Here is an 11294-nt window from a genome sequence, read left to right as displayed (position 1 = left end):
CACAGAGAGAACAAGGTGCTGGAAACATTCTTTGACGATATCTGCAGAGTGTGGGAGGTCTCTGGATCCCCTGCTCCAGAATTAAATACAGAAACGTGACAAGTTAAAGGAAAAACGTGGCTACAGTCAAGCGATCTGCTGTGCTGTGTTTGCATTTTGCTATTGTGGAATTGGGTCTACTTGTCAGTTTAATTGAAACGTTCATAAACCAGTGGGTGGTGTTATGCAAGCAGAAGGCCTAAATGTGGGGGTGTAGCTCAGTGGTAGAGCATTTGACTGCAGATCAAGAGGTCTCTGGTTCAAATCCAGGTGCCCCCTGCTATTTTCACTGTTACTGATATACAGAGGCCAGAAATTGTACTCAAGTGATAGTAGCACTACGGATGATCTGATATCGTCGTGTTGGTGTTGTTCCCAGATCATCATGAAAATGTTGTTCCAGGTTCAACATTGCAAGTGACCAATCACATTATTGTGACGTTATTCTTTTGCGCACCAACCCATCTGTGCATTTATGAAATTCCAATGTTGCAAGGACAATATCAATTCTGCTTAGCGTTTATTAAAGGGTTAGGGTCAGGGTTAGGGTCCGTTGATCGGCGGACAAAGGCGGTTTCTCGCAGCTTAAGTACAGTTTTTTGTTTTACGCCGGTTTTTCCCGAAGTCGCAAAAGTATGACATCACAACATTCTGATTGGTCACTTGCAATGTTGATCCTGGAACAACCTTTAGTATGATGATCTGGGAACAACACCAACACGAGGATATCAGATCGTGCGTGGAATTGGGTCTACATGTCAGTTTAATTGAAACGTTCATAAACCAGTGGGTGGTGTTATGCAGGCAAATGCCCTGAATGTGGGGGTGTAGCTCAGGGGTAGAGCATTTGACTGCAGATCAAGAGGTCTCCGGTTCAAATCCGGGTGCCCCCTGCTATTTTCACTATTACTAATATGCAGAGGCCAGAAATTGTACTCAAGTGATAGTAGCACTACCTCGACGTAGTTTTACTCAAGTGAAAAGTAGCCATCCAAGAAATTACTCAACTAAGAGTTAAAAAGTATTGGGTGAAAAAGGCTACTTGAGTACTGAGTAAAAATGAGATATTCAGACAGACAAAAATATGTAGTTTAATACTGAAAAGCAAAATGAAAATACTACATATAAATAAGATGATTACAAATGAATAAATCTCAGCAGAGGAAACACTTTTCCAAATCATTATGAAACTAATATTTAGAGAAGGTAATATAAATATATGTTAGAATAGGGTAAAGTACTTCAAGTGACAATACATGGTGATACTTTACTTCTCCAAATGGCACGACAGGCTCAGCAGATAGACTAACATTAAACACTGTAGGTTTGAGTCTGTGTCTCATGCATTTATGGTTAAAATGTGTTTATTATTCTATAGAGTAGCAAGAATCTTTTCTCAAGTAAGAGTAGCGAGACTTCATAAAATTATTACTTAAGTAAAAGTAAAAAGTACAGTGTAGTAAAACTACTCCTAAAAGTCATTTTTTCTCAAAAAGTTACTCAAGTAAGTGTAACTGAGTAAATGTAAATATACGATCAGCACTGCTGCCGTCAACGATGCAGTGAACGAGCGCCTTTAGCCTTCTGATAATAGAGTCAAATTCTGTCATTCAGGATGACAGAGCCCACATCCGTGTAGGGTCTCGATTTTCAAACATATTCTGTGTCCCAGAGAAGAAAGAGCACACAGAGATAATGTAAGACAACGACTGTATGATGAGATAGTTGAGACTCAATCTGGATACCACTGCGTTCAAAACACAATGTTTGGTAAATTATGATACGCTTTAGGGCAGACCTAAATTGTGATTGAGAAGTTGCTGATAAGCTTACAGTGGTGCTCAGTGGGTCTGCTTGTCAGGGAAATTGAGATATTCACAAACCAGCAGGTGACATAATGGGCACAGTCTGTCTCTTATACAGTGTTTTGTTTTCAAAGTGGCTTGAAGGAGAGAGGGAGTATAGCTCAGTGGGAGAGATTTGACTTCAGATCAAGAGATCGCTGGATTAAACCCAGATTCCCCTCCTGCTAGTTTCCCTGCTGCTCACATGGGTATCAGCGCATCACTTTTCTTAAACACAGGCGTGCTGTGGGGGACCGTCCCAGCTGACACAGGATGAGAAGCTGCAAACACTCTTTAGCTCATCAGTCGGACCTCTGGAACAGACAAAAGACCTCCTTTGTGCATTATGCTCAACATCCTCTATCTGTCTATCTCTTCTGTCTCCATCTGTCTCTCTGATGGAGACATTTAGTAAAAATGCTTTAAAAAACTGTGATTCCTTGTCTTGGTTCTTGTTGGAAGTCAATGAATAAGGGTTATTTTAAATTGTGAATCATGCAAAACTGCTTGAATCCAGCATGCTGGTGCTGAAGTCCCTTCTAAGGAGCTTCATTAAAACATTTCATGGCTGTTTGGTGCTCCAGGGTGGTTTGGTAGTTAGATAAATTGTTGGGTCACAGCTTTAGCTCATGTGTCCATCAACTTCCACATGCTCTCGAGCTGAACACTGAGCTATTATTCATGACTGTGGAGTATAAATGCTGGTCCTGGACAGAAAAGTCGCCTCTCTTTTACAGCAACATGCGAGTGTAAAGCTCTGACATGTGATATATGATGTAGAGCTGCAGCATCTAACCTCATACTGGCTTTAGATTTATATCTATCTGCTGACCCGCTTATAAAGGTCTTCTCAGATCAACTCGTCCACATTGGAGGCATACTCTACCCGTCATTCTTAATGAAGTCAAATCATCTGCTTCCTGTCGCTATGACGCTTCCTGTTAAAAGTCCCTGAACAAAGTTTAGCCGCTGCCTGAGAAATCCATCTTTCATGTGGCTGGTTATAGGTCCGTGTCAGCCGCACTTCTCAAAACAAAGAGCACATGTGTCCATTTAATGCAAACCAGACCGTGGACTGACTGGGCGGAGAGCTATGAAAAATCGCTCCGAAGGGGGATAGAGAGGACGCGGTGGGGGTTATTAGTGGGTTCGAAGGCATTAAGCCTCGTTCCCTCGTTTTGGCGTGACCCCGGCCGACCCGTGGCAGCCCTCGCCACAACAAAAGGGCCAAAGAGGTGAAAGCAGAAAGAAAGGAGATCAAAATGGGGAGAGTAAAATGTTCTGCTGCTAATCTTTGATTTCCATTTAAGGATGTTTGGTTTCAGCATCCTTTGCAGTCAAATAAAGGGGTTTTCCCATTATAAGTTTACATCAGCAAATGTCAGTTTCCTGTCATTTCTGGGATGAAAAAGACGTTTGAGCTTGTGGGTGTTCAAGACTTTTGATTGTTAGAATGATTGAAATCTGCAGTGGATCTAAGCAAGGCCACACAGAATTAAACCTTACTTCCCTTTGGAAGTGGCGTTATAGTGGCTCTTTTGGTAAAAGTACTAATGCTATTAAATGGTGACTCAACTGGTTTTGACCACAGCTTTTCTACTCTACTGCAACACTTCATACAACTTGTTCCACTCAACTATTCAGACATGAAATTTTGTACACCTAAGTGTTTTTGATCTAACATTCAGACTTGGACAAATGAGTCAGGAGCAACTTGGGGTTCGGTGTCTTGCCCAAGGACACGCTGGCACGCCAGGGATTGAACCACCAACCCTCCAAGTAATGGATGCTCTCCTCTACTTCCTCATCTTCAGCAGGTTTAGCTTCCAGTGAAGCACATACAGTGTTGGGAAGGTTACTTTTAACATGTATTCCACTACAGAATACAGAATACATGCCCCAAAATGTATTCTGTAACTTATTCCGTTACGTTACTCAATGAGAGTAACGTATTCTGAATACTTTGGATTGCTTAATATATTATCATGCTGTTTACAACTACATGAATGTACTATTGCTGTGATTTATTACTGTTACTGAAGGTCCGCGGCTCCGAACCGTAGTAAAGGGACCTCTGGCTAATATGATGGGTTCTGTGTTGGGCTTGTAGCCGAAAACTAGCTTTACTTTGTTGTCTGGGTCAACTTTGCTAGCGAGAGACAGAGAGAGGCGTTGAAAGGCTGCTCCAACAGAACTTATTGTCTTATAGTCTTAATAGCTTACTTACAACTGGGCTCGTCAGGCACTCTTCTTGGCTGCAGTGGTTATTATTATATTTACATGCTTCCAGCTCCCGTTTTTGCTCGATGACAGCTCGTACTTTTCCTTTTTCTCCCTCCCTCGCTCACAGACACATAACGTGTATGGCAGTCCATTCTCCCTGCAGCACGGACTACACTGCCTATGATGCTACATTCTTTAGAGCTATGCCTGTAGCATTCTGCCTGTTAGCTTAGCACAACAACAACAAAAAGGCCTCTCTCACCCAGGAAACACGCAGAGAGAGAGAGCGTCACCCTGTAACCGTGGCAACCGTAACGCTGCCGCCTGGAACAACAGAACGTAGCTGTCAAACAAAACCCAAACAGTCCTGACCCGCCACAATATGAAACAGGGAAGTACCGCCGTGTAATCCATTTATTTCAACAAAGTAACTGTATTCTAAATACCACCTTTTTAAACGGTAACTGTAACGGAATACAGTTACTCGTATTTTGTATTTTAAATACGTAACGGCAGTACATGTATTCCGTTACTCCCCAACACTGAGCATATACATAACAACAACAAAACAATATTTTTTTTAACCTTTCAAAAACATTCTGACCTCAGGGTCCCATTTCAATACTTTTCACATCATACACTTCTCTATTTTTATTTTTTACTTTTATTGACTTCTTTGTAAAAATATGTTTGATTGTTCTGCGATGTGTTTGCTTTTTATTTATCAGATTTGTTATTTTCAGGAACAGACTGTGTTTGTGTTTGTTTTAAAAATAAAACAGTTTCACAACAGAAGTGATGCTTTTCAGTTTGACACTTCAAAGAAGGCCTTTTGTAGACGGCTCAGTTTATCAGCCGCTGTCATGTATTGATATGGCTATGTCTTAATGTGATGACCTTTGAACCGGATGTTGTGGTCCGAAGGAGGCCCCGTTAAGTGGCTAGTTGTTAGATGGACAGTATTCAATAAAGCAAGATAAAGACCGTGCTTTATGTCCTGATTCAATTCAGAGTGCTCTGCCTAATTTAGTAATAAGGTGGGCACACAACAATGGCGACGAGGATGACACGGACCTGGATTTGTTTTTGTGAAAAGTAGACCCAGCGGCGGTACGGTGTTAGCGAAAAACTTGTGGGCTAACATGGAAAAGTCGGGTATTCAACCGTTCGCCTGCTACACTGATCCAGCTACGCTCGGACCGAGATGGATGCGGTGGTTAACATCCTTCGAGTTGTTTGCTGATGGGAAAGGTCTTATTTTGACGGATAATGCTACAGACGCAATCAGACAGCGGAGACGCGCTCTTCTACTGCACTTGGCCGGACAAGACGTGCAGGACGTCTTCTCCACTCTACCACAGACGGGAGAGGCAAAGGATTACACCGCTGCGGTGACTGCACTCAACACTTATTTTGTTCCTCAAGTGAATGCAGCATACGCACGCCAAACTTTCCACAAATTGTCCCAAACACCAGGTGAGACTGTGCAACAATTTTGTACACGTTTAAGGCGAGCTGCAAAAGACTGTGACTTTCAAGGTGACAATGATAACCAGATACGGGACGCTATCCTGAGTAAATGCACTTCTGAATATGTACGGAGAAAGCTGCTTGAGGAGGGTCCAGGCTTAACCCTAACTCGCACGTTGGAGGTGGCTTCACACTGCGAACGCGTGGAGGAGCAGATGGCGGCGATGAGCGTCGCCGGGGAAAAGAAAGGAGAGGACACGGTCAGCCGGATTTTTACAGCAAAGAAAGAGAAGAACAACAGACCAAAAGGAAAAATGAGAGATGATAATAAAACAGACAGACAATGTTACAGGTGTGGTTATACTGACCACATGGGCAAAGATCCCAAATGCCCAGCATGAGGACAAACATGTCACAAGTGTAATGGTAAGGACCACTTTTCAAAAATGTGTCGTACCAAAAGACAAAAGAAACAAAATGTGAATGCTGTTGAACAAGATGATTATGCATTTACTGTAAATGATGATAGTGTACCTGAGAAACTTACCTTTTCTGTTGGGGGAATAGAGTTGAAAATGTTAGTTGACTCTGGAGCTACAAGTAATGTGATGGGAGACAACATATGGGAAAAGCTAAAAGCTGAAAAGATAAAATGTCACTCATATGTACCCAAAGAGCAGAGGAATTTATATGCATATTCCTCAGCACAGGCACTCACGGTTAAAGGTGCATTCAGATGCGAAATCAAGATTGGTGACAGGACTGAAGAGGCTGAATTTATTGTGATTAGAGGTAATGGTGAACCACTCCTGGGGAAAAAGACTGCCATAAAGTTAGGAGTGTTGAAAATAGGTGAAAATGTGGCGGCTGTCACAGATTTAAAGCACACTCTTAAAGAAAAGTATCCAAAAGTGTTCAAAGGAGTAGGAAAGCTAAACACCAAACAGATCAGCCTGTACATTGATCCAAATGTGAAACCAGTAGCACAGCCACTGAGGCGCATACCTTATCATTTGAGGGATGCAGTGGAGAAAAAGATTAATGAACTAATCGACATGGACATTATAGAACGTGTAGAAGGACCTACACCTTGGGTAAATCCTGTAGTGGTACTCCCAAAGAAATGTGACAATGATATCAGAATGTGCTTAGACATGAGAAAAGCAAATGAAGCAATAATCAGGGAAAGATACCCCATACCCACTGTGGATGAAATCTTGCAAGGACTAAACGGCTCTGCAATCTTCACCAAACTCGATCTCAAGTGGGGATACCATCAGCTAGAGCTTACCCCGGAGTCAAGAGAGATAACTACATTTGCAGTGCACAACGGAGTATACCGGTACAAAAGGCTAATATTTGGAGTCTCATCAGCTAGTGAGCAATATCAGCATGAGATTGCCAATGCACTAGCTGGCATTGAAGGAGTTGAGAACATTTCAGATGATGTAATCATACACGCGCCAGACCAGGAAACCCATGATAAGCGCCTGCATGCTGTGATGAAGAGACTCTCTGACTGTGGCCTGACACTAAACTCAGAGAAGTGTCAGTTCAACATGGACAGACTCGTGTTCATGGGAATACTGCTGACACAGAAAGGCATCGGCCCAACTGAAGAAAGAGTGAGAGCTGTGGTGGAAGCCCGAGAACCAAAGAATGCTACTGAGGTGAGAAGCTTTCTGGGACTGGTAGGCTTCAGTAGCAGGTTCATACCACAGTTTGCTACACTCTCTGAACCACTTAGACGTTTAACTCGAAAAGAAACTATGTTTACATTCGGGCCAGAACAAAAGCAAGCATTTGAAAGACTAAAGACTGAGTTAGCCAGAGCAGGTACCCTAGCCTATTTTGACAAAGAAGCCCCAACCAGAGTCATAGCAGATGCGAGCCCTGTAGGCTTGGGCGCAGTGCTAATACAAATACAGAACGGAGAAGAGGTACCAGTGTGCTACGTTAGTCGGAGTTTAACAGACTGTGAGCGAAGATATTCTCAAACAGAAAGAGAAGCCCTAGCACTGGTATGGGCATGTGAGAGACTACATCCATATGTGTATGGCAGGAAGTTTGACCTCATCACAGACCACAAGCCATTAGAGGTCATATATAGCCAGAGATCTAAACCTTGTGCACGCATAGAAAGATGGGTTCTCAGACTACAACCATATGATTTTAAAGTAGTGCACATTGCGGGAAAACAAAACATTGCGGATTCACTGTCAAGACTGCTGTCTGACACCACGTCAAAAGAGATACATAAGCATGAATCTGAAGAATATGTGAGATTTGTTGCAGTTAATGCTGCTCCAAAAGCACTCACAACAAAAGAGGTTGAAGAAGCCTCTGCTACAGACTCAGAATTAACAGAAGTGCGAAGAGCTATTGAAAATGGACATTTTGAAAAATGCAAAACATATGCTCCCATTGCAAATGAACTGTGTGTCATCGGCTACATAGTTTTGCGGGGAACTCGAATTGTATTGCCAGAAAACCTCAGAGCTCAAGCACTTTCACTAGCTCATGAAGGACATTTAGGAATTGTTGGAACCAAACAGCATCTCAGAACAAAAGTTTGGTGGCCAGGGATGGACAAAGCTGCAGAAAAGTTTTGTAAAGCTTGTCACGGATGTCAAATAGTAGCCAGACCAGATCCACCTGAACCACTGAGAAACACACTTTTACCGGATGGACCATGGCGAGATGTGGCGGTAGACCTACTGGGACCGCTACCTTCGAACCACTCAATACTTGTACTGATAGATTACTACAGTCGGTACTATGAGTATGATGTAATGTCATCTACAACTGCTGAAAAAGTCATTGACTCTATTGACTGTATATTTAGCAGACATGGGCTACCAGTTACCATGAAATCTGATAACGGCCCACAGTTCAAATCTGAGCTGTTCAGAGAATATTGTGAAACTAATGGAATCAAACATATAAGAACTACACCAAAATGGGCTCAAGCAAATGGAGAAGTGGAACGGCAAAATGCATCATTGATGAAAAGAATCAGGATTGCACAAGCCGAAGGACTTGACTGGAAGCGAGAGCTAAGAAAATATGTAACAGTGTATCGCAGCATTGAACATCCAACCACGGGCAAAAGTCCAGCAGAACTCCTGTTCAACCGCAAAATGAGAGGAAAGTTACCGAACATCGGTGAGGCAAAAACAACAGAGTTAGACGTGCGTGACAGAGACGCTGAACAGAAAGGAAAATCAAAGATTTATGCTGATGAACGAAGGGGAGCTGAGTATTCAAAAGTTGACACGGGAGACACAGTGCTGGTTCAACAAGACAAAGTGGACAAGTTTACAACACCATTCAACGCAACACCACACAAAGTTGTAAGCAGAACTGGAAACCAAGTCATTATTGAATCACCAACAGGAGCTCGCTATCACCGGAACACCACACATGTGAAGAAATGCGAGACAAATGAGACTAGAGAAGGACACTACGACACAATACCTGAAAGGGAGGAAGGTGAAACACCCACAAAGACTGACATCTTCACTCCAACACCACAAGAGGGCTCCCAGGGGCCAGCGAGATCAAGTAGATCACAAAGGGCTAAAAAGATACCTGAGAGGTTTCGTGATTTTGTGGTGAAATAAACTATAATATGTTAAGGTGAAGAGGTAACTGAAAATGGGCAAGTTTCAAGTTGCAAGTTCATATGTGTATGTCGACATGTATATATTGGAAAAAAAAAAGGGGTACGTGTGGTGAGACAGTTAGAAAATATAATTGTTAGAAAGTAAGACAAGAAAAAAATGTTCAATGTTGAAGAGAAAAAAAAAAGACATCAAAGTTATTAAGACTAAAGTTTGAATCTAAGGAAAAGGGGGATGTCATGTATTGATATGGCTATGTCTTAATGTGATGACCTTTGAACCGGATGTTGTGGTCCGAAGGAGGCCCCGTTAAGTGGCTAGTTGTTAGATGGACAGTATTCAATAAAGCAAGATAAAGACCGTGCTTTATGTCCTGATTCAATTCAGAGTGCTCTGCCTAATTTAGTAATAAGGTGGGCACACAACAGCTGCTTCTTTCTTTCTTTCGCTGAAGTTTTGAACTTGTAAACCAATGTTACAATGAACGTTAACAAATGTTCAGCTTTAGGTGTTTTTTAAAAATGAAAATTCCTCTCAAATTATCAAAATGCACACAGGAAGGTTGTTGGTAAGTAACTCTTAAAACCTGGTGAGTTTGAGAGTAAAAGAAATTAATAAAGCGAATTATTGTTATTTTTTACACATATGTGTTGATTCCAAATAGTTTAAGCTTTTTCCCACTTGAAGGTTTGTTTTCTGAGAACGTGAAAGAATTTAGGTCAAGTATTGGAAAGATGGAATTTGTATACTTTTTATTCTATTATCTACACTTTGCTGGCTTATTTGTACAAAACAAAACAGAAAGATAACAGGTTGAAACACAGGAGCAGAACTGCATATTACAGAAAGAGGTGGCGGTAAAGCCAAAAAGCCCAAGAGGGTAATAACTAAGACAGCAATAAATTTAGACTTAATTTAAACATGGATTTCTTCCTTATAACACTTCCTTGTAGACCTGTCTGAGCACCATGCCTCCTTCAAGCTCTCCAGCTACTGTTTCATATACGTACCATATAAGCTGATGTGCAGTTTATGTGAAAAGCTTCAGTAATGACTTCGTCATGACTTCCACAGCTTCTCTTAACTGCCATTTGTCAGGGATGGTTCAGAGAGTTGAAATAGCAAGCTGGAAGTACTTTAATATCTTTTTATGGCGTTTGCCTCTTTTAGAAACATCAGTAAACTTTATTTTCTGACCCCAGGGTGGTTGTTGGGTACCATCAGTGTTTGAGGAGACAGAAAACGAATCATCTGGAAAGTCATCAGCTGATAATGATCCATGAAAGTCCTGAAACGTTAACAAAGGATTCCCAGTTCCAGTAATAGTGCACTAACGTTTAAAGAAAGGCTCATTTTGGGTCAGCCATCAAACTATTTCCTATGTCCAAATATTTGCCTCCAGCTTAACATGCACACAAACATGTTGTGAACACAAAGGGGAATAACGAGGATCCCAGCGTCTCTGCTGACCTCTGTTGGTGGTGACTTGGAAATGCATCCAACTGGAAAATATCTCTAAAAATACCCACTTAAATCTCCCTTTGTGAGACAGTCACACCGATTGTCTTCAGTCTTTCTTACAAAATGTTAATGAATGAGTGATTAATGAGTACACAACCAATCTAATTAACTGAGTTATACAGTTAAGTCTATAATTTGTTGGATAAATACACAATTGTGTAATTTTGCCACTGTACAACTGCCACATTGTCAAATCCTCAAAACTAATTGGACATGAAGAAGGCCTATTTCTTCATTTCAAACAAATAAAGTAAACATGATGTTTGAGCTTGATTCGAAGTGCTGAGTTTAGAGTGTAAAGCTTTTCTCCAGGATTTTAAATATGAGGATCAAAGAGAGACAAAAGACAACATCTGCTGCTGAGGAGGTCGGCATGTCATCATCTTGAGTTCACAACAAGGTGCAAACCACTGATTAAGTTCAAGAACAGGAAGGACAGGTAAGATAAGACAGAGATTAGCCACCTCATTGCATTTTCCAATCATAAGACAAACCTTGACAATAAATCAAGCAATTACTGATGTTCAAGTCAATCTGACATACTGTCTGACTATATATGTGTGTTTTATTCTTC

The 11294-nt window shown here is 41.5% G+C and overlaps 2 non-coding genes across 2 annotated transcripts; both read left to right on the top strand.

Moving 5' to 3' along the window:
- The first annotated feature begins 246 nt into the window (after nucleotides 1-246).
- Nucleotides 247-318, top strand: trnac-gca (transfer RNA cysteine (anticodon GCA)). Its single transcript has one exon. It is a non-coding gene; the product is annotated as a tRNA-Cys (tRNA).
- A 542-nt stretch (nucleotides 319-860) lies between these two features.
- On the top strand, nucleotides 861-932 carry trnac-gca (transfer RNA cysteine (anticodon GCA)). The gene has a single exon. It is a non-coding gene; the product is annotated as a tRNA-Cys (tRNA).
- Nucleotides 933-11294: the final 10362 nt, after the last annotated feature.

This window comes from Neolamprologus brichardi, chromosome 12, assembly GCF_056152115.1.
Source record: "Neolamprologus brichardi isolate AB-2024 chromosome 12, ASM5615211v1, whole genome shotgun sequence".
Lineage (NCBI taxonomy): Eukaryota > Metazoa > Chordata > Actinopteri > Cichliformes > Cichlidae > Neolamprologus > Neolamprologus brichardi.
This window is presented reverse-complemented; position numbering and strand designations above follow the sequence as displayed.